The 24,882-nt window shown below is 37.5% G+C and overlaps 1 pseudogene; it reads left to right on the top strand.

Moving 5' to 3' along the window:
• The first annotated feature begins 3,619 nt into the window (after nucleotides 1-3,619).
• On the top strand, nucleotides 3,620-5,133 carry LOC100618887 (alpha-ketoglutarate-dependent dioxygenase FTO-like; annotated as a pseudogene).
• Nucleotides 5,134-24,882: the final 19,749 nt, after the last annotated feature.

The raw sequence follows: 24,882 nt of genomic DNA, 5'->3' as shown, positions 1-24,882 counted from the left end.
CCATTCCAGGCTTGAGTGGGAATGGGGTTATAGTGACCTTTGAGAAAGCAATTTCAGGAGAGTAGGAAGGATAGATTCATATTATATGACTAACATAATAAGAGGTAGCTACAGTCAAGATGACAGAATATTAGGAAACAGTGTTGTGAATTCCCATTCACAAACTGTTAGTAGCAAATCTAGAAAATGCACTAGGCTTAATATTAATGGTGAAATCCAGAAAATGTCACAGTGAGTTCATTGTTTATCCCAGCTCAGTATAGTGATAAGAAGGCATACAGTCACTAGGGACCCAATTGGACTAGAAATATACTGTCTATGGAACATTCTAGTACCCAAGAAGACCTATGCACTGTGAATTTCAAAACTACTCACTCCTATTCAGACCATTCTTTAGAAGATGGGATTTAGCTATTTCCTGATCAATAACAATAGAGATACTTGGAATAACAGAATCAGGTCTTGGAAACTACAATCTCCACCCTACTCAGGGTAACAAGATCAGGAAGGGCTGCAGCAAAACTCAAGATTTAATTATTTGAGAATAAGGCCTTCAACAGACATGTGCAAAAAAGACAGACCTCTGGGTGGTCCTAGGTCAAGCTAGAGCCACCATTGGCACATGTGAGAGACAGGAAGTGAGGTAGAGGACAACTCAGGAGTGCTGGGGACTTCCTGGGTGGAGGAAAAAAGGTTGTTGGAGCCTGGTGCTTGGAGTGGAGGAGCCCACAGACTGTTTATCCATTTTGGTCATGTGAGTGATAGGGACTGATCTCTTTTCTTTGCCTCGGCTATCCAAGGCCTTGGGCCTTTGGTTCAGCCTAAGCAGAGTGGGTATTTTAGCCCTATTTCCTTCTCTCCCCTTTCTCTCTCTCTCTCTCTCTCTCTCTATCTCTCTCTCTCTCTGTCTCTGTCTCTGTCTCTGTCTCTCTCTGTCTCTGTCTCTGTCTCTCTCTCTCTGTCTCTCTGTCTCTGTCTCTGTCTCTGTCTCTCTCCCTCTAATACTTTTCTTCCTCCTGTTTATAATTAAAACACCATAAAAGGGTTGATCGCTGACTTGAGTTTTCATTTAGGAATTACATAGCTGAATTCCTTGGCGACCTTAAATTAATATATATCAGTCTTTTAAAGTGATTTCCATATCACAGCACTAGGGCAAAAAGAGTTTGCAGATCCAGAGAGAGAGTTCAACCCCTAACTTATACCATGGCACTGAAACAGGGACATGAGTAAACTGCCAGCTTTGTTGGACACTATCCAGTTCTAGGTTACAGATCTAGGAGTGAAAAGGAGACCAATGTAAAATGAGGAAATTTAGAAGCCAGAAGCAGCAGTTTGCCTCAGATTCCAGTCTCAGAACAAGGTCTCAAGTCTAATATCTAGCTTAAGCCTGCAGATAAATAATCAAGACAAAAGTCCCAGACCAAAGAGCAGCTTATAATTTTGCCACTGAACCAAAAAAACTTTCCATTTGACTGAAAGGGGTGCAATCTAACAACAGTCTACTTTTGCATAGACTCAAACCAGGATCAGGAACTACAGAGTTCAGGCCACATGATAAAGCAATCAAATATTGCTTTGGCAGACCCTTTTGGGAGCACTGAAAAATTTCAGGTCCCCAAACTGTTCTTGAGATCCAGGAGTAATGAAACACTCAGTATCCTAAGAAAGTAGCAACAAGACCACACTAGCCCTAAATACAGCCCAATTCTTCCCTCTATATTGTGGCAGAGCCTTAACCTCTAATCTGAGGTCAGGAAGTAGGTTAGAAGAATGGTTAAATAAAAACATAAAAAGAACACACCATATGAACTATTATGGTGGCAGGGACATTGAAGGCATAAATATAGAAGAGACTTATTCCAAAATAGATACCAATAATGGCTCAGAAGAAAACATAGCTTGGACACAAACTCAATTAGAATTTCTGGAAGAGATAAAGTGAAAATTTTAAAAAGAGTTTAAAATGTTTCTATAGATGGAATGCAAGCACTTAAGAAAAATTGGAAAAGAAATGAGAGCTATGGAAAAAGATTTGGAATAGGAATCAACAGTTTGGCACAAGAAGTATAAGACTTTACTCATATAATAACTTCCTTGAAAATTAAAATGAACCAAGAGAAGCCAATAACTCCATGAAGCAACAAGAAATAGTAAAACAAAGACAAGAAGACAAGAGTCAAAGTAAAAAAAGAATAGGAGAAAAAAATCTCATAGCTAAAACAATTGACTTAGAAAATAGACTAAAGAGAAAAAACTTAAGAATTGTTCAGCTTTCTGAATACTATGACCAAAAAAGAGCCTAGGTATCATATTATAGGAAGTCTTAAAAGAAAATTATTCTGAACTTTTAGAACCCATCAGGTAAAACAGAAAGAAAAAGGAATACACTGTTCACCTCCTGAAAGAAACTCTAAAATGCAAACTCCCTAGAACTGTGTTGGCAAACCTATGGCACATATGCCAGAGGGGGCTACTACCCTTCCCCTCTCCACCATGCCTGAGGATGTTTCTCACCTGACCCACCCCTCCACCCAGCAGCCCAATAGGAGCACTTCCTCCCTCCCCTGTCTGGGGTAAGGAGGCAGCTCACATGCAGCATGAGGGCATTTTGGCACTTGATCTCTAGAAGGTTCATCATCACTGCCCTAGAACATTGCTCAGGGCAACAAAGTGCCATAGTAGGGTCTAGCCCAGCCCATAAGACAACAGGCAATGGGAAGCACAGGGAGCAGAATATTCCTCAACAAAACAAGCCTCCCTAAAGTAAGTCAGCAGGGCCACCCCCTCAAAGTGCACAATGTGGGACACAAATGCATCCAAGCTTACCCCAAATATTAGAGAAGACTATATTGCAAGCTTGGAACAGTGCTCCCTCTGCTCTAAGAACATAACAGAACATCAACAGATATGTAAGTTAACAAGAAAGTAAAATAAAATAAAAATAATAACTAAAAAATTAGCAAAAGACAAAGAAAAAAACCTGATCTTAGAAAGTTACTTTAGTGACAGGGAAGATAAAAATATAAACTCAGAAGAAGAAAACAATGTCCAAAAGGAAACATGTGAAGCCTCAAAGGAAAGTGTGAAAGGGTGCCAGGCCCCAAAAGAATCCCTAGAAGGACCTGAAAAGAAGTTTTTAAAAAATCTATTGATAATTGATAGAAAGTCAACAACTTAGAAAAAAATTCACCAAAGAAAACAACTCGCTAAAAACTAAAATAGGGCAGCGAGGTGGCTCAGTGGAAAGAGAGCCAGGCCTTGTGGTTAGAGGTCCTGGGTTCAAATTTGTCTTCAGACACCTCTTAGCTATGTGACCCTGGTCAAGTCACTTAACCCTAATTGTCTAGCTCTTACCATTCTTCTGCCTTGGAATCAATAATTAATAGTTATTATAAAATGTAAGGGTTTAAAAAATAAATTATAGCTGGTCAAAAGGAAATGGAGACACAAAATACACTGAAGAAAGAAACTCCTAAAGACGAGACTGGGCCAAAAGGAAATGGGGGCACAAAAATGCATTGAAGAAAACAATTTCCTAAATAGTAAAAAGGACCAAGTAGAAATGGAGGCAAAAAAAGGGGGGGGGGACAAAAAACACTGAAGAAAACAATTCCTGATGAAATGAAGTGAAAGCACCTGTGACCCAGAGCAGGAAGCAAAGAAGCAGAAGCTTCTTAAAGAACTTGGAAAAAGATGACTTCCTTATCTAAGCCCCAAAGATACTGAATTCCACTAGCTGTGGCAGGAGAATTATTCCAAACTGATTCTCCAAGAAGCCAGTAGCATCCCATAATTGTTGCATAAGGAAGTTCAGCAAGCCTTCCTCATCTTGCGCAGGCATGGCTGCTTATTCCAGGATCTAGTCCGAATCAAAGGGAAAAATTTACTCACACCAGTGTCTTACCTTCTTATTGGAAATCCAAGGTACACTTATAAGTATCTGAATAGCAGACTCTTCACTGTGCCATGGACGATGGAAAGTTCCAACATAAAATATTCCAAAGTTGAAATATTTGCAGCTTGTAGAGCCTTCTTGAAGCTTAATGACTACTTGCATAAAGATACAATTCAAGTTTTGGACAAACTACACTTCATAAAATCCAAGGACAGTGAAGACAGTGCAGTCTTTGGCATGGTCCCAGAACTCTCCAAGAACACTTTGAATGTGGGACATGATATGGAACTTAAGAAGAGGACAACTTACAATTTGACCTTGTTGAATTACATGGATCCTCAAGAAATGTCTTACTTGAAAGAAGAACCTTATTTTGGGATGGGAAAAATGGCTGTGAGCTGGCGTCATGATGAGAACCTAGTAGAAAGGTCCACAGTGGCTGTATACAGTTACAATTATGAAGGCCCGGAAGTTCTTGATGATGGTGAGCTGAGTCCAGAAGGGAGAAACTCCGCTGTCTAGCATGTTGGTCTGAAGATAGCTTGGGACATAAAGACACCTGGTTTAGCTGTACCCCTCCATCAAGGAGACTGCTGTCATATGCTAGACAATCTTAATTCAACCCATCAACACTGTGTTTTGGCCAGTTGGCAACCTCGATTCAGTTCCACCCACAGAGTGGCTGAGCATTCAATAGGGACTCTGGATTATATTTTTAAGCAATGCCACTTGGCACTTCAGAATGTAAAAGATGACACGGAGCCCAGAACTGTGCATTTGAGATCCATGGAGTCATCAGTTATCAAGCAGGGGGAAGAAATTCATAATGAGGTAGAATTTGAATGGGCTGAGACAGTTTTGGTTTCATGGCCATCGCTATAAGAAGAGCACAGATTGGTGGCAGCTACCCATGTCTGAACTGGAAGGATTGTGGAAAAAGATGGAATGTGTGACAAATGCAGTGCTTGGTGAATTCAGAACAGAGATGGCCCATGGAACAAAAGAATGAAATCATAACAGATTTGCTTGCCTTGTTCACCACATGACAGGAACTGAGAATGGAATGGTGCATGAGATTGTATTCATCACACCCTTCCCAGGACCAGTCAAGCAGCCGCAACAGCAGCCCCAGCAGTACTGTAAACTCTTGATTGCTGCAGGCAAAAGTATCATTTCCACCTTCAGAGAAGGAATATCAGCCATATATATTTCCTTTAAAATTGCCCAGGATAATGGATGCCTTTTTGATCTAGGTTTTTCTGTATATGTAATTAAACTGATCCCCTTGGCTAAAAAAAAGAAAGAAAACAATATCTTAAAGAGTAGAATTAGCCTAATAGAAAAGAAACACAAAAGCTCAAGGAAGAAAATAACTTGCTAAAAAGTAGACATCATAACCAAATTCTAAAGCTACTAAGTCAAAGAAAAAATGCTGGATGAAACCAGAAAAAAAATGAACGTAATTGGGTTAGCTAGGTAGCACAATCGATAAAGTACCAGGTCTTGAATGAGGAAGATCAAGGTTCAAATCTGTTCTCAGACACTTCCTAGCTATGTGACTCTGACCAAATCATTTAACCCTGATTGCCTAGTTCTTCCTGTTCTTCTGTCTTAGAATTGATAGTAAGATAGAAGATCAGGGTAAAACAACAACAACAAAAAAGAATGAATTCATGTTCCAAGTAGCCACACTTGGGAGCATACAAAAATGATTTTGGAGTAATCATTATAAAGTAGTCTAGAAACTGGTATTTTTGAAAAAACAAATAAAATAGACAAAGCAAACTAATAAAAAAAAGGAAAAGAATAAAATCAAATTAACAGTATCCAAGATGAAAAGGGAGACCTCACCTTTACTGAAGAGGAAATTAAAGCAATCATTAAAAACCATTTTGCCCAATTATATGGCAATAAATATGTCAATCTAGGTGATATGAATGAATACTTACAAAAATATTAATTGCCTAGATTAACAGAAGAAGAAATAGAAACTAATCCCAACACTATACAAACTATTTGACATATTAAGCAAAGGAGTTCTACCAAATTCCTTTTGTGACACAAATATGATACTGATTCCAAAGCCAGGTAGATAAAAAATAGAGAAAGAAAACTACAGACCAATCTCCTTAATAAATATGGATGCAAAAATCTTAAATAGAATACTAGCAAAAAGACTCCAGAAAGTGATCACAAGGTTTATTCATTATGATCAGGTAGGATTTATACCAGGAATGCAAGTATGGTTCAATATTAGGAAAACCATTCACATAATTGACCATATCAACAAGCAAACCAACAAAAATCACATGATTATCTCAATAGATTCAGAAAAAGCCTTTGACAAAATACAACATTCATTCCTATTGAAAACACTAGAAAGTATAGGAATAGATGGGCCTTTTCTAAAAATAATAAACAGTGTATATCTAAAACCATCAGCAAACATCATATGCAATGGGGATAAATTAGTAGCATTCCCAATGAGATCATTAGTGAAACAAGTGTATGAATGGAGATTTTGAACCTTTGACTTCATTCCCTAGAAGCCTTTAATATTTCCCCAAATTCCCTATAATCTCTCCTATGTCTCCACATCAGTGAGATCATGTTATTGGTATTTAACTGGCTGAACCTCCTCCTATACCTTTTTTGGCATGATGCAGAAATCAGTGGTGATGGTGGTAAGATGGGGATTTTGAAAATGGCTAACCAGCCATGGGAACATGGTTTTTATTTTGTATCCTCTTTATTCCTTGATTTCTAATGTTCATTTAATAAATCCCTTAAAATAATATTTTTATTATTTGAGATTAAATTTTAATTTTTACACAAGGATGCTCATTATCACCTTTATTATTTAACATTGTACTAGAAACACTAGTAGTAGCAATTAGAGAAGAAAAAGAAACTGGAGGTATTAAAATTGGTAACGAGGAGACCAAGTTATCACTCTTTGCAGATGATATGATGGTTTTCTTAAAGAAACCTAGAGAATCAACTAAAAAGCTAGTGGAAATAATCAACAACTTTAGCAAAGTTTCAGGATACAAAATGAACCCACATAAATCATCAGCATTTCTATATACTTCCAACTCATCCCAGCAGCAAGAGTTAGAAAGAGAAATTCCCTTTAAAATTACCATAGACAATATAAAACACTTAGGAATGTATCTGCCAAGACAAACACAGCAACTATATGAACACAACTACAAACTCTCCACACAATTAAAGCTAAATCTAAATAGTTGGAAAAACATCAGTTGCTCATGGGTAGGATGAACTAACATAATAAAAATTACAATCCAACCCAAACTAATTTACTTATTTAGTGCCATATCCATCAAACTACCAAAAATTTTTTCCTGAATTAGAAAAAATAATAACAAAGTTTATTTGGAAGAATAAAAGATAAAAAATATCAAGGGAAATAATGAAAAAAAATGCAGATGGCCTAGCAGTACCAGATCTTAGACTGTACCATAAAGCGGTGGTCCTCAAAACAATATGGTACTGGCTAAGAGACAGAAGGGAGGATCAGTGGAATAGACTTGGGGTAAGTGACCTCAGTGTATGATAAACCCAAAGAGCTTTTGGGACAAAAATCCAGTATTTGACAAAAAAATGCTGGGAAAATTGGAAAACAGTATGGGAGAGATTAGGTTTAGATCAACATCTCATACCCTACACCAAGATAAACTCAGAATGGGTGAATGACTTGAACACAAAGAAGGAAACTATAAGTAAATTAAATGAACACAGAATAGTATACATGTCAGATCTTTGGGAAAGGAAAGATTTTAAGACCAAGCAAGAGTTAGCAAAAATTACAAAATGCAAAATAAATAATTTTGATTACATTAAATTAAAAGGGTTTTGTACAAACAAAACCAATGCAATCAAAATTAGAAGGGAAGCAACAAACTGGGAAATAATCTTCATAACAAAAACCTCTGACAAAAGTAAAATTACTCAAATTTATATCAAATTAAATCAATTGTACAAAAAAACCAAGCCATTTCCCAATTGATAAATGGGCAAGGGACATGAATAGGCAATTTTCAGATAAAGAAATCAAAACTATTAATAAGCACATGAAAAAATATTCTACATCTCATAATCAGAGAAATGCAAATCAAAATAACTCGGAAGTATCACTTCACATCTAGCAGATTGGCTAAAATGACAGCAAAGAAAAGTAATGTGTTGGAGGGGATGTGGCAAAATTGGGACATTAATGCATGGCTGGTGGAGTTGGAATTGATCCAACCTTTCTGGAAGGCAATTTAGAACTATGCCCAAAGGGTGCTAAAAGACTGTCTGCCCTTTGATCCAGCCATAGCACTGCTGGGTTTGTACCCAAAAGAGATAATAAGGAAAAATACATGTACAGGAATATTCATAGCTGCACTGTTTGTGGTGGCGAAAAAATAGGAAATGAGGGATGTAGAAAGGGAATTTTGCAAAGCTGAATGCAAGAGATGTTGCAGGGCCAATATTCCACTCAGATTTCCCAGGTATAAAAATTAAAATTAAATCTAAAATAATAAAATATTATATTTTGGGAGGTTTATTAATGATCATTAGAAATCAAGGAATAACCTCCAATTGAAAAATGGGCAAGGGACATGAATAGGCAATTTTCAGTTAAAGAAATCAAGACTATTAATAAGCACAAGAAAAAGTGTTCTACATCTCTTATAATCAGAGAGATGCAAATCAAAACAACTTTGAGGTATCACCTCACACCTAGCAGATTGTTCAACATGACAGCAAAGGAAAGTAATGAATGCTGGGGGGGATGTGGCAAAGTAGGGACATTAATGCATGGCTGGTGGAGTTGTGAATTGATCCAACCATTCTGGAGGCAATTTGGAACTATGCCCAAAGGGCGCTAAAAGACCGTCTGCCCTTTGATCCAGCCATAGCACTGCTGGGTTTGTACCCCAAAGAGATAATAAGGAAAAAGACTTGTGCAAGAATATTCATAGTTGCGCTCTTTGTGGTAGCCAAAAATTGGAAAATGAGGGGATGCCCTTCAATTGGAGAATGGCTGAACAAATTGTGGTATATGTTGGTGATGGAATACTATTGTGCTAAAAGGAATAATAAAGTGGAGGAATTCCATGGAGACTGGAACAACCTCCAGGAAGTGATGCAGAGTGAGAGGAGCAGAACCAGGAGAACATTGTACACAGAGACTGACACATTGTGGTACAAGAGAACGTAATGGACTTCTCCAGTAATGGCTTTACAATGTCCCTGAACAACCTGCAGCGATCTACGAGAAAAAAAAAATATCCTCAAACAAAGGACAAACTGAGGGAGTAAAAACACCGAGAAAAAGCAACTGTTTGACTACAGGGGTGGAGGGGACATGATTGAGGAGAGATGCTAAATGAACGCCCTAATGCAAATACCAACAACAAGAAAATGGGTTCAGAGCAAGGACACATGTGATACCCAGACGAATAGCGCGTTGCCTAGGGAAAGGGTGGGTGGGTGGGTTTGAGGGGGAGGAAAAGAAAATGATCTGTTTCGAATGAACAATGTCTGAAAATGACCAAATAAAATAATGTTTATTAAAAAAAAAAGAAATCAAGGAATAAAGACTATGTGTCCATGGCTGATTAGCCCATTTCAAAATCCCCACTCACCACTGTCACCATGCTGACAGGAAGCCAAAGTGGGAGAAGGACGCATGCCCACTCAATTTATTCCCTGTCTACAGGAAGTATGTAATGAAAGGAAGTTGGTGGACTCCCAGGAAATGTAGTTCTTTTTAGGGCAACAGATTTTCAATTATACATTCCCCCTGAGATCCAGTGGAAGACTGGTCTCTCCAATGGATTTCATAAACACAACCAACTTTTAAATTGCAATAATTTGAGGATAAAAGGGAAAAGAACAAACCAATGATTGCTAGGTGCATTGGAAAAAAGCCAGTTAGGGGGCAGTCTACTTCAGTATAAGAGTATACATACAAAAACAAATGCATTCAATCCCACACAGTAAAATACTACATCCCAAAGTTCACTCTGGATCTTCTGGTGCAATGTATTGTCTGTGTAGGCATATTCATGGTGCCTTCTCCAAACAGTTCACTTTCTGGATTCAGAGAGGGAGCATGTTTCTTAAAGTAAAATTACTCTCAAAAAGAATTTAAACTTTGCATTTTAGAATAATAATACATCCCTCCCCCCCTGAAGAGGATGATTGAAAAACACAGGGATCACTTAGGCTGAGTTATGAGGTATATGAATCAATTGGCAAGAGAAAATCAAAAACATCAAAAAATCCAAAGAAAAGAAAAGATAACCTCTGGATGAAATATAGACTATCAAAGACTTATGTGTAAAAATTCTTAGTAAAATAAAAATAAATTTATAACAGGTCCTTGAATCAGGGCCCAATTAAAGTCATTTCTATCCCATAAGTCTGTAGGACAAAATGCAACAATATTTCACGCAGCCAAGACTATAGGAAGTTACCATACTATAAGAGAGAAAAGGGAGCAAATGGGAGCCAGGATGTATCCAGAATAATCGATGTCATGTATTTTATATAGAGTGTGTGGTACAAGGAAGACCTGCATTTAACACATGTTAAATAGCCACAACTTCGAGTCTCACACATGATTAAGTCCTTGGGGTCTTTGCACAGAATGTCATTAATTCAGATAGGATTGCTTTGTTCTCTTTGACCTTGTGCTCTATTGGCATTATGCAAGTAGCTTTGTGCTTTGTTGGCACTGTGCAATGGCTCCTTTTGTATTCCCTTCTACAGGAATCAGACACAATCATTAAACAAAGTTCCATAATTTTTTTAAACAATTAATGGCATCATTTTTATAATCGAAAGCTTTTTGGGCATGCATTGACATCAGAGCAAAAAACTTATATTGTTGCAAAATCAAAAAGTTAAAATCTTCTTAATACTGGTGAGGTGCTTCAAATACAAAAAGGAGAGAAAAAAATAAAATGGAAATAGCATATTGCACATGGAAGCAAAAACAATAATGAAAAGGTTTTAAAAATCAAAGCTATATAGCTTACAGTTATTGACACACCGTGTTAGTTAAGAAAAGGCAAAATACAAAGGCTTGTCACCCAAAAAATGAGATCCATTTCCTTTTCAAACTTGGCCATTATCCACTGTTTACAAAGTAACAGTTTTTATAAAGAACAATAGTACAACATGCTATGCACATTCAAGAAGTATCAGAATCCCCAAAGTTATAAGAACCCATTTAATGGCAATAGCAAACAAACCCACTATCATTAGCATTCACATGAGCCTGCTTCATGGCATTTAAAAAACCTATGAATTGGTGAATATTCGTCACAATTTTTTTACAGAAGTAGCAAATCTTTCAACCTTTGCTGAGATATTCTTTAAAAAATATCTATTACTGCCATCATTACAAAAATGTGGCCGAGGAGTGTAGAAAAAAAAACCAAACTTCTGTACTGTTGCTGTTGGGTCTAAAAATTTCACCAAGAATCTAGATCATTCTGATGAAAGAGTAGAGTAAGCTGAAGAGTTACAAATGAGAGATGCTCCCTCTTGGGAGCCATCCAAGGGTACCATGCCCTGGGATCAACTTCCCAGCTCCTTTGGTATGAGACTGTTATGTCCCATTCATTGACATTTTTACAAATGTGAGAGGTGGGGATTATAATAGTGCTTCACTTCAGCTACTAAAATGAACTGTTTACCTCTTGTTACAAATAACTCAGAGGTAGGCAAAATGATCAGTCAGAGTTGTTGAAAGAAAAAAAAAATCTAAAAACCACGTATAAAGACCCCTTAAAATCAATTTAAGACATTTAGTTCATTAAATTTTCCAAAGTGACAATTTACAAAGCCAAAATGGAAGGAAAAGCTATTTTTAAAAATGTGCTTATTCATTAGTATTTGTTTAGCATAGTTATAGGGGAAAGGTAACAGAATATAACCAATAGTTAAAACACAGTAGATTAAACTGATTCAGTGTAACAGAATAGTATTGACTACATTAATATATGACCTTAAAACAACAAAATTAAATCTTAAAGCAGACAATCAGCAAAATACAATAAAATAGAGACCTTCATAAAACAATGGAGTTTGAGGAGGCTTAAAGTTTTGACCTCCAGTCTCTTTAAAGTTCCTTTCTCTATCCATCCAGATTCCTTTTGTCAAAACTGTGGGATTTCTCATAGAGAGGGAGAACATAGAGTTGAGGAATCTCAAACTGGATGAATCTTAGAGATTAGGCAGGCCCAAGTGGCAAAGGGTTGTAGGGAGATGAATTTCTCCCCTGAATCTCAGGCAAGATAAGTTAAAAGATCAATGCACTCATGAATGGTAGAAGTTGTCTGAAATAGGTAAGGTACTGCTCTTTCAAAGAGTATGCCATGCTTGTAATTTACTTCTTGTTTGGAAGAGTAACTTCCATCTTCCCTTCTCCCCTGAGGTAAAACTCTAGTTTCCATAGCCATGTGGAGAGGGAGTTAGGAGGCTAATCGTTGCCTAAGGAAAATACACCCCAGTTTTTACCAGTTATTTTATGATTCTGAAGACACAGTTGCAGCTACCAGCAGCTCAAAAGGGCTGGGGATGTGACTGGGCTGGAGGAGGAGCGATCAGGATCAAGAAGATCAGGAGTAGATGTAGGAGCAGGACAACTCAGGAGGCTGGATCGCCAGCAAAATCAGGAGCAGTAATGCCAGAGGCAGCATCAAGGAACTGAGGAACATGGGCTCAAGCAGATGGGCGAGAGAAGAGGCTTATCTCTTCTTCACCAAGAGTCCCCCAGCTAAAAATAACCTGACCAGTAGGGAGAGCAACTGGGAAAAAAGTAGGGAAAGAAAAGGGGAGCAGCTCCACAGAGAATTTGGAGTTCTCTTGGAGTTTGTAAGGGTGTCTGGGTGGGTAGAAAGCCTTGGCAGGAGAAATATGACTTAAAAAATTTATTGAGGTTATCTTAAAGAAAATTGAGAGTTTTTCTCATCCCTTCTGGTTGCCATAAATGTAAAAATTAAAGTTAAATCTTAATAACAAAATATTATATTTAAGGGGATTTATTAAATGATCGTTAGAAATCAAGGAATAAATAGGTCACAAAATAAAGACCATGTACCCATGGATGATCAGCCCATTTAAAAATCTCCACTCACCACCATCACCATGCTGACAGGAATCCAAATAGAGGCAGGAGGACCTCCCACTCAATATTTATCCCCTGTCTACAGGAAGTACATAATGACAGGAAGTCGGTGGGCTCCTGGGAAATGTAGTTCTCTTTTAGGGTAACAGATTTTCAATTATACATTATATGATTTTGGGTTTTGGTTTTAAAGGTTTACTCTGTTACAAACATGAATAATATGGAAATAAGTGACAATACATAAATAACTTAGTGGAATTACTTGTCAACTCTGAGAAAAGGGAGAGAAGAGGGGAGGGAGGCAACATGAATCATGTAAACATAAAAAATAAAATTTTTGTATATATATTTTTATTTGAAAAACATTATTTAATTAATTAATTAATTTAGAATATTTTTTCATGGTTCCATGATTCATGTTATTTCCTTTCCTTCTTCCCACCTCCCTCCAGGAGCCAACAAGCAATTCCACTGGGTTTTAAATGTGTCATTGATCAAGACCTATTTCCATATTATTTGTATTTGCACTAGAGTGATCATTTAGAGTCTACATCCCCAAACATATACCCATTGACTCATGTGATCAGGCAGTTGTTTTTCTTCTGTGTTTCTACTCCCACAATTCTTCCTCTGAATGTGGATAGTGTTCTTTTTCATAAGTCCCTCAGAATTGTCCTAGATCATTGCATTGCTGCTAGTAGAGAGGTCCATTACATTTGATTATGCCACAGTGTATACATCTCTGTGTATAATGTTCTCCTGGTTCTGCTCCTTTTACTCTGCATCACTTCCTGGAGGTCTTTCCAATTTACATGGAATTCCTCCAGTTCATTATTCCTTTTAGCACAATAGTATTCCAACACTAACAGATAGCATGATTCATTTAGCCATTCCCCAATTGAAGGGCATTCCCTCATTTTCCAGTTTTTGGTCACCATAAAGAGTGAAGCTATAAATAGTTTTGTACAGGTATTTTTCCTTATTACCTCTTTAGGATATAAACCCAGCAGTGCTATGGCTGGATCAAAAGGCAGTCTTTTGGGGGGCGGAGTCAAGATGGTGGCTTAGAAGCAGCAGAAGTTTAGACCTCTGAAAACCCTTTCTTACCAATCACAAACTGAATGCTTCTAGGGGACTGAAAATCAAACCTAACAACAGGACAGAGCCAAGGAACCCTCCTTCTGGACTCAATCCAAAAGGTATGCCCCCCAAAAGTCAGAATCTGAGAACACTTGGGTTTAAGGGGAAGGCAGAAGGAAGGTCCCAGGACCACACCTAGAGTGCTAAGGCTCCAGTGGCAGCGGGAACCTTTGGGTGGGCAAAGGCACTGGTCTGGAGAGTGTACATTGCCAGCAGGGCTGTGCCAGGCTCAGAGCAGGGAAACAGCTGGAAAGGGAGCACAGAGCTGGAAGCCTGGACAGAGCTGAGGAGACCCTCCATATTGCTCCAGCCTTCCAGGAGGTTTTTGCTTCAGAGCACATCTAGCCCAACCCAGCTGAACTTAATACAATCAAAAGACTCCTGTGGACAGGGAAGCTCAAACTCCAACACCCCTCCCCCACAGATTGCTGGACTTTAATGTAATCCAATCAAAAACCTCCAGAGCACAGGGAAGCTAAAACTACAGCACCCTCCCCCACAGACTACAGGGAGAGACCTTCTGTCAAAGCTCCAATAGGGGAGACTGACAGAAACCCCAAAACCAAAAAAATGAAAGGAGCAAGAGCACAGACAAATACAGGGAGCAAAGAAGGGGTAAATATGAACAAACAACAGAAAAAGAAGAAAGACATTACAATAGACAGCTTCTGTACAGGCAACAAGCAAAGAGCAGAGGGGGAGTGATCAGCAAATAATAAATCAGAAATTACAGTAAATTGGATACAGGCTTTGGAAGAACTCAACATGCAATTCAAAACACAAATAAGAGAGGCTGAAGACAATTGGGAACAGAACTTAAAAACTAAGATAAGTCATCTGGAAACAGAAAATAGTGTCTTGAAAGCCAAAATCAACCAGCCTGAAAATGAGGCAAAGGAGATTAAAGATGAGGCAAAGAAGATGAAAGATGAGGCAAAGGAGATGAGAGATGAGGCAAAGAAGATGAAAGATGACCTCCAAAGAAAATCAGACCAGAAGGAGTAGGATGAGCAAAAAGCCAGGGATGAAATCCAGTCTTTAAGAACCAGAATATAGGGGACAGCTGGGGAGCTCAGTGGATTGAGAACCAGACCTAGAGATGGGAGGTCCTAGGTTCAAATCTGGCCTCAGTCACTTCCTACCTGTGTGACCCTGGGCAAGTCACTTGACCCCCATTGCCTAACCCTTACCACTCTTCTGCCTTGGAGCCAACACAGAGTATTGACTGCAAGATGGAAGGTAAGGGTTTAAAAAAAAAAGAACCAGAATACAACAACTAGAATTAAGTGATCTCATAAGACAGCAGAACACTATAAAAGAAAACCAAAAGAATGAAAAAATTGAGGAAAATATGAAGCATCTCATTTACAAAACAGAAGATTTAGAAAATCTTTCGAGGAGAGACAATTTAAGAAACATTGGTCTACAAGAAGACCATGACAAAAGAAAAAGCCTGGACATAATACTACAGGAAATTATTCAAGAAAACTGCCTCAATATTCTAGAACAATAGGGAAAAGTGGAGATTGCTAGAATCCACAGATCACCTCCTATACTTAATCCCCAACTGACAACACCCAGGAATGTTATAGCCAAATTCAAGAACTATCAGACTAAAGAAAAAATATTACAAGCTGCCAAGAAAAAGTCATTCAGATACAATGGAACCACAGTGAGGATTACACAGGATCTGGCTGCATCTACACTGAAGGACTGAAAGGTATGGAATATGATATTCCGGAAAGCAAGGGAACTAGGTCTACAACCAAGAATCAACTACCCAGCAAAACTGACTATATTCTAACAGAGCAAAGTATGGTCATTCAACAAAATAGAAGAATTCCAAGAATTTGTAAAGAATAGACCAGACCTGAACAGAAAATTTGAAGTCCAAGCACAAAACTCAAGAGAATCATCAAAAGGTAATTTAAAAAGAGGGGAAAAAAGAAAAACCAAACCAAACAAAAAAACCCTTTTTTTTAAAGAGACTCAGTAAGTTAAAATAATATGTATCCGTATAAGAAAAGAGGTCATTGGTAACTCTTTTTTGTTTTGTTTTGTTTTGTTTTGTTTTGTTTTGTTTTGTTTTGTTTTGTTTTGTTTTGTTTTGTGTGCAACTGTCCTGCACCCTCGGATCTCTCTCTCTCTCTCTCTCTCTCTCTCTCTCTCTCTCTCTCTCTCTCTCTCTCTCTCTCTCTCTCTCTCTCTCTCCCTTCCTTCCTTCCTTCCTTCCTTCCTTCCTTCCTTCCTTCCTTCCTTCCTTCCTTCCTTCCTTCCTTCCTTCCTTCCTTCCTTCCTTCCTTCCTTCCTTCCTTCCTTCCTTCCTTCCTTCCTTCCTTCCTTCCTTCCTTCCTTCCTTCCTTCCTTTCTTTCTTTCTTTCTTTCTTTCTTTCTTTCTTTCTTTCTTTCTTTCTTTCTTTCTTTCTTTCTTTCTTTCTTTCTTTCTTTCTTTCTTTCTTTCTTTCTTTCTTTCTTTCTTTCTTTCTTTCTTTCTTTCTCTCTCTCTCTCTTTCTTTCTTTCTCTCTCTTTCTCTCTCTTTCTTTCTCTCTTTCTCTCTCTTTCTTTCTTTCTTTCTTTCTTTCTTTCTTTCTTTCTTTCTTTCTTTCTTTCTTTCTCTCTCTCTCTTTCTTTCTTTCTTTCGCTCTCTCTCTTTCTTTCTCTCTCTCTCTCTTTCTTTCTTTCTTTCAAACATTATTTTATTTGGTCATTTTCATACATTGTTCATTGGAAACAGATCATTTTCTTTTCCTCCCCCCAACCCCCCGCCACCCCTTCCCTAGCCCGACGTGCGATTCGTCTGGGTATCACATGTGTCCTTGCTCTTATCCCATTTCCTTGTTGTTGGTATTTGCATTAGGGCGCTCATTTAGCATCTCTCCTCAATTATGTCCCCTCAACCTCTGTAGTCAAGCAGTTGCTTTTCCTTGGTGTTTTTACTCCCTCAGTTTGTCCTCTGCTTGAGGATAGTTTTTTTTTTTTCTCGTAGATCGCTGCAGGTTGTTCAGGGACATTGTAAAGCCATTACTGGAGAAGTCCATTATGTTCTCTTGTACCACAATATGTCAGTCTCTGTGTACAATGTTCTCCTGGTTTTGCTTCTCTCACTCTGCATCACTTCCTGGAGGTTGTTCCAGTCTCCATGGAATTCCTCCACTTTATTATTCCTTTTAGCACAATAGTATTCCATCACCAACATATACCACAATTTGTTCAGCCATTCTCCAATTGAAGGGCATCCCCTCATTTTCCAATTTTTGGCCACCATTTGGTAACTCTTAAAAACTGTTGTTATCACCTGGGCAGCTAAAAGAATTACACTTAGAGGGGACAGTGACAAACTGTATAGGATGAAATAACGAGACATAAATGGATATATAGATATATGTATGCATAAATACATATACATGTATATATATATACATATATATATATATATATATATACAACTAGAGCTAAAAAAAGAGGTTAATACTAAAAGAAATGGGAAAAGAAACAAAAGGGGGTAAATTTATATGTCACAAAGAAGCTCATGGCAGGAGGGGGGAGAACATCAATACACTGGAAGGGTAAAGAGGTTTGAGACAAGAAATACTCAACTCTTATGGGCATTGAAATTGACCCAAAGAGGGAAGAACAATCCAATCCATTGGGGCAGAGAATAGATTTGCATATATTAACAAATTAGGGAGAGCAGAGGTCAATGAATTGGGCATGCAAATTAAAAATCTAGAACGTGAACAAATTAAAAATCCCCAGATGAAGACTAAATTAGAGATCCTAAAAATCAAAGGAGAAATTAATAAAATTGAAAGTCAAAGAACTATTGATTTAATAAATAAGACCAGAAGCTAGTACTTTGAAAAAACAAATAAAATAGACAAATACTGGTCAATCTAATTTAAAAAAGAAAAGAAAACCAAATTGACAGTATCCAAGATGAAAAGGGAAACCTTATCTCTAATGAGGAGGAAATTAAGGCAATCATTAAAAACTATTATTCCCAATTATATGGCAACAAATATGGCAATCTAGGTGATATGGATGAATACTTACAAAAATATAAATTGCCTAGCCTAACAGTGGAAGAAATAGATTACCTAAACAACCCCATATCAGAAAAAGAAATTGAACAAGCCATCAAAGAACTCATTAAGAAAAAATCCTCAGTTCCAGATGGATTCACACATGAATTCTATCAAACATTCAAAGAACAACTAATCCCAATATTATACAAACTATTTGACAGAATAAGCTAAGAAGTTCTACCAAATTCATTTTACGACACAAATATGGTACTGATCCCAAAACCAGGCAGGTCAAAAACAGAGAAAGAAAACTATAGACCAATCTCCCTAATGAATATAGACGCAAAAATCTTAAATAGGATACTAGCAAAAAGAGTCCAGCAAGTCATCACAAGAGTTGACCAGGTAGGATTCATACCAGGAATGCAAGGATGGTTCAATATTAGGGAAACCATCTACATAATTGACCATATTAACAGGCAAACTGACAAAAATCACATGATTATCTCAATAGATGCAGAAAAAGCCTTTGATAAAATACAACACCCATTCCTATTCAAAATACTAGAAAGCATAGGAATAGAAGGGCCTTTCCTAAAAATAATAAACAGTATCTATCTAAAACCATCAGCAAACATCATCTGCAATGGGTATAAACTAGAAGCCTTCCAAATAAGATCAGGGGTGAAACAAGGATGCCCATTATCACCTCTATTATTTAACATTGTACTAAAAGGCAGTCTTTTAAAGTCCTTTGGGCATAGTTCCAAGTTGACTTCAAGAATGGTTGGATCAATTCACAACTCCACCAGCAATGCATTAATGTCCCAATTTTGCCACATCCCTCCCCAACATTTATTACTTTTCTTTGCTCTCATGTTAGCCAATCTGCTAGATGTGAGGTTGTACCTCAGAGTTGTTTTGATTCTCATTTCTCTAATTATAAGAGATGTAGAACACTTTTTCATGTGCTTATTAAGTTTCAATTTCTTTATCTGAAAATTGCCTATTCATGTCCCTTGCCCATTTATCAATTGGGCAATGGCTTGATTTTTTTGTACAATTGATTTAGCTCTTTATAAATTTGAGTAATTAGACCTTTGTCAGAGGTTTTTATTATAAAGATTTCCCCCCCCCCCTAATTTACTTCCCTTCTGATTTTTATTGCATTGGTTTTGTTTGTACAAACCCTTTTTAATTCAATGTAATCAAAATTATTTATTTCACATTTTGTAATATTTTCTAACTCTTGCTTGATCTTAAAATCTTTCCTTTCCCATAGATCTGAAACGTATACTATTCTATGTCCACCTACTTTACTTATGGTTTCTTTCTTTATATTCAAGTCATTTACCCATTCTGAATTTATCTTAGGGTAGGGTGTGAGATGTTGATCTAAACCTAATCTCTCCCATACTGTTTTCCAATTATTCCAGCAGTTTTTGTCAAATTGTGGGTTTTTGTCCCAAAAGCTAGGCTCTTTGGGTTTATCATACACTCTTTGCTCAGGTTATTTACACCAAATGTATTCCAATAATTTTTTTAAAAGATGTAATTTTCTCCCTTATCTCTTTTAATCAGATCTATTTTTTGCTTTAGCTTTGTCTGAGATCATGCTTGCTACTCTTGTTTTTCTGACTTCAACTGAAGCAAATAGTTTTTGCTCCATTCTCTTACCTTTACTCTGTGTTTTTCTTGCCTCAAATATGTTTCTTGTAAATATATCATAGGATTCTAGTTTTTTATCCACTCTGCTATTTGTTTCTATTTTTGGATGAGTTTATCCCATTTACATTTTCAGTTATGATTACTATCTGTGTATTCCCCCTTTATTATTTTCCCCCCTTGATCCTGCTCTTTCTCCTTTCACTCTATTCCTCCTCACTAGTGTTTTGCTTTTAATAATCTCCCCATTCCCACTCCCTTTTATATTACTCCCTTCTCCACCTTCATCTTATTCTTCTCCTTCTCTGTAGGATAAAATGGGATACTATACCCCAATGAGTACAGTTGTTATTCCCTCTCTGAACCAATTCCAATGAGTGTAAAGATTAAGTATTGCCTATCACCACCTTCATCCTCCCCTCCAGTATAATATTTTTTCCCCACACTTCTTTAGATGATGTAATTTAAATAGTTTTGCCTCTTTCTTCCATTTTCTCTCAGTTTAGTCCTCTTTTTCAACCTTTCACTTTTTTTATCCTTTGTCTATATATGCTCCTACAAACTGCTGTGATGATGATGATAAAAATTTTGAGTTACAAATATCTTTCCATGTGAAAATATAAACAATATGACCTTATTGAACCCATTAAATTTTCTCTTTCTCATTTAACTATTTATGCTTCTCTTGAATCTTGTATTTGGACATCAAATTTTCTGCTTATGTCTTGTCTTTTCAACAGGAATGCTTGGAAATCTTCTATTTTATTAAATGATCATTTTCCCCCTGAAAGAATACACTCAGTCTTGCTGTGTAGATGGATCATGATTGGAAACCTAAATCCTTTGCCTTATGTTATATCATATTCCAAGCCTTCTGATCCTTTAATGTAGAAGCTGCTAAGACTTGTGTAACCCTGACTGTGACTCCATGATATTAAATTTGTTTCTTTCTGGCTGTTTGCAGTATTATTTCCTTGGCCTGGGAGCTCTTGAATTTGGCTATAGTATCCCTGGGAGTTGTCATTTAATCAGTTTCCAACTTCTTCCAATTTTTATTTTATAACCTTGTTCAAGAATATTAGGGTAATTTTCTTTTATAATGTCTTGTAATATAATGTCCAGGCTTTTTTTTTTTTTGGCTGATATTGACTTTCAAGTAGTTCAATAATACTTAAATTGTCTCTCCAGGATCTATTTTTCAGAGCAGTTGTTTTTTCAATGAATTATTTCATATTTTCTTCTATTTTTTCACTTTTCTGATTTTTATTGTTTCTTGATGTCTCATGAAGACATTAATGTCTATTTGCCCAATTATAATTTTTATGGAATTGTTTTCTTCTGTGAGCTTCTGAACCTCCTTTTCTATTTTGTCAATTTTACTTTTTAGAAAATCTTTTTTTCCATTGGATTTTTGTCCTCTTTTTCCATTTGTCCAATTCTGCTCTTTAAGCTATTTTCTTTTTTCATTACTTTCATTTCTCTTTCCTACTTTTCTTCTACCTATCTTATTTAATTTTAAAATTACTTTTTAAGCTCTTCCAGGACCTGAGACCAATTCCCATTTTTCTTTGAAAATTTGCATGTGGCTTCTTTACATGTGGAATTCACTGTCCCCTTCTGAGTCTGTGCCTTTCTCTTCTTTGACTTTATAATAATTTGCTATGTTTAGGAGGCTTAATAAATAAACAAATTAATTAATTTTTACTGTTTGCTCATTTTTCCAATCTTTTTTTACTTGCTTTTATCTTAAAAGTAAGATCCCTCTTCAACTTCAGTTTTTCCTTGTTGCCACTCCTAAGCTCTAGTTCTCATTTTCTGCACATTTCAGTTCTTCCAAAGTGGCATAATGGCCAATGGTTCTGAAAGCCACCTTCCACTGCTCGTTCAGTCTCCTCTGGGGACTGCCTGCAAGACTCAGAGCATAGTGAGCTACCTTATGCTGGATATCATGGCCTCATCCCAAGCCTGGGACAAGGCTCTGGACCTCACTCTAGGTTTATACAAGCTGGGTACACAGCAGACTGCTTCTCACTGGGCCTTGGGGTCTCCTTGCAGAGTTCACTAGGGCTTGGAGCTTAAAGGGATGGGCCTGGGGTGCTCTGCTGTTGTCTTAGACAGTGTCTCAAGATCTCAAAGTTGAGTTGGGCCAAGTTTAAGAACCTGGGTCAGTAGGTGGAGTGTAGGTGGCTTTTACTCTTTGGTGTATGACTTTGCTGCAAGATGCAATCCCCTATGATCCCATTGAAATAGACCCTCTCTGCCTACCTTTCAAGCTGATTTTTGCAGGAGAGTTTCTTCACTCTGTCCCTTTGTTTGGTTCTGTTCTGGTACTATTACTCCAGTATTCATTTTGAGGTATTATTTTAAGATTGGTTTGAGAGGATTCTCAGAGTGGTTCTACCTTTCCATGGTACTCCACCATTTTGGCTCTGCCCCTTATTATTAATTAAGTTGTATTGAGACTTAAGAGTAAGGTTCATTTTATATTATCATGTTATCAATAACAGTATATAGAAACTTATTAAAAATAACCTTTTTATTTCCACTGAAAATATTAAGAAAATATTTATCTGATCTAAAAGCTCTTTCTAGACTTTGGAGAAGAGGAAAAGCCCAACTTAGAAATATGGGTTATAGACTGAGGACAAAAGACCTTAAAGAAATGGTTATGGGTAGAAACTGAAGCTTTATGAAACAGAAGCTCATCTTAAATTCCTTACTTTCCCCATACATAGAAGGGCTATAACCCATCTTTATTTAGAAATGCTCAGACCCTGTGGGGAGCTGACCAGAAAGACACTGAGTAGAGATGATTATAGTTTTGGAATATTAACCCAAGTAGTAGTAGTAGTAGTAGTAGTAGTAGTAGTAGTAGTAATCTCTCGGTAACCAAGGATGACGATTGTTTTTGTGTGTTTTTGTGCACAAAGACACTTGTGCGTGAAGATTTAAGTGGAAAAGTCGATGCACAGAGACAGTCCCAGTCTCTCAGCGTTGGAAGCCTGGGTCCATTGGCACGAAAAGTCGTTACACCTGGAGACTTCCTCAGTTGCTTTAGATGACCGTGTTGTCTTTTGTGCTCCAACAAGCCCTAAGCATTCCACAGTGCCTTGCTGTATCGCCATCTCAGTCGTTGAACCTTCTTGTTGGTTTCTTCTGCCTGTTCCGCCGAAACAGTCTTCACATGCTGGGTGAGCAAAGCCCTAGTTCACCAGGGGTCGATGACGACTAGGTTTAGCCGGCCTGTCCGGGGTGTGGCCGCTGCCACATGCTAGCAGCTACTAGGAGCCACAAGTGAGAGCTGGGTGTCAGGTGAGGGTCAGAGACTGGAGGAGACCCTAGGAGGGCACAACAAGTCCTCAATACCAAAGATATTACTCCTCCTTGAGCACCCCATACACCCCAAGGTTACATTTTAAAATATGATCTTATCCTTGTTCTTGGGCATTGTGGAACTTGGCCAATTTGGATGTCTCTCTACGAAAGAAAAGGCTTAGGTATTTTTAATAATGGGTAAATTAAGTAACTTCTGGATGATGTGTTGGGTACAATATTTATGTATTTTTTTTCCTAGATGGTAGTTTCATTTTTGAGTCTGGATCCAAGACCCTGATATTCATGTCCCTTTTATAATCCCCCCCATCAGAATTTCCTCTCATTTTAGAGTTTAGAAGTCCTTATTCTTTTCATTTCCTCTCTCTATTCCTACTAGATTATAGTGATAATCCTGCCCAAACAAATACACAGGAGTGCCACATTTGGGGAAGAAGCTTTTAACAATAGGATCAATGGCCATTCTGGTACTTCTTCTATTTTCCAGTTTCTTAAGAAGTTTTGAAATATGAGGGAAATTCTTTAGCAAGGTGGATGAATCACACACTGGAATGGCATTGTAAATATAAATATGGATCTGTGAGAAAGGACATAGTGCAGGTGGTACTGCCTTGTCATGTGTTCCCTCCCATGTCTCTCTAAGCATTTTGCTTTGTTGCTATGGTAGCTCTCCATGGCAAGGCTCTCACTTGCTGTCTGAAGAGTGAGCATGCTCGGTGGGCTCTGTGTGCAGAGACTGGCACTTGTTTTCCTGTTAAAGAATCAGTTAGTATGACAGCAACTTGAACACTAGCTCCTGAACTTTTCATAGGACAAGAACAGCTAGCCATCTGTTCCTCGTGCATCTCCCTGGGTAGCTGAAATCCACTGCAATCCAAGTTGAGCTATGGAAGATGCCAAGATATCCTAGCCAAACAAGAGAATGGAATTAGCTGTCCTATTTAGAACTCTAATTAAAGCATCCAAAACCACTCTGCTGTCTTCACTGATACAGTCTTGTGGCTAACACAGGCCTTGTAAAGTCCCCAATTGTTGATTACTTCCTCATCCTTGAAAGGGGAGTGGGTGGAAGGAAATAGATCTCTTCAAGGTGACATGCCAGATTTTGCTAAACTTCAGTTTGGGGAGGCAATTCAGTATGGTGAAATGTCCTGAATTATTTTAATAAGAAAATGTATCCTTCAGGTAATGGCAGCCTTCATTTTTAAAGGATAGACTAGGAAGAAGAGCTCCTTGGGAAGTTAATTTTCCTTCTGGACTGAAGAATTAATTCCATTTAAGATTGCTGCAGTTGAAATGGGATTAGGTCATTTTTCTACAGCAGTTGAAGGAGGAGCAGCTAATGGTGCCAATAAGGAGAAATGTAGATATTATTTATTTTCTAGTCTCCAATCAATAGAGACAGAGCTAGGAAGCACAAAGGGGGTCACACTGAAGACAATTAAGCAGAATTGCTATGCTGTACTATATGCAGAAAGAGAAGAAAAATTAAAAAATCAAATATTAAATCAATATTTTTTCAGCGAATCTAACTGTACTGGCTCTAACTGTACTCATCTAGTAAATCTATTTTGTACTCATCTAGTAAATACATTTAGCACTCAATCAAGTGCACAATAGAAAATAACACAGGGTTGTTTATTTTCTGTTTTCAGATAAAAAGTGAGCC

The sequence above is a fragment of the Monodelphis domestica genome, chromosome 1 (genome assembly GCF_027887165.1).
Source record: "Monodelphis domestica isolate mMonDom1 chromosome 1, mMonDom1.pri, whole genome shotgun sequence".
Taxonomy (NCBI): domain Eukaryota; kingdom Metazoa; phylum Chordata; class Mammalia; order Didelphimorphia; family Didelphidae; genus Monodelphis; species Monodelphis domestica.
Note: the sequence above shows the minus strand (reverse complement) of the source record. Positions and strands in the feature narration are given on the sequence as shown.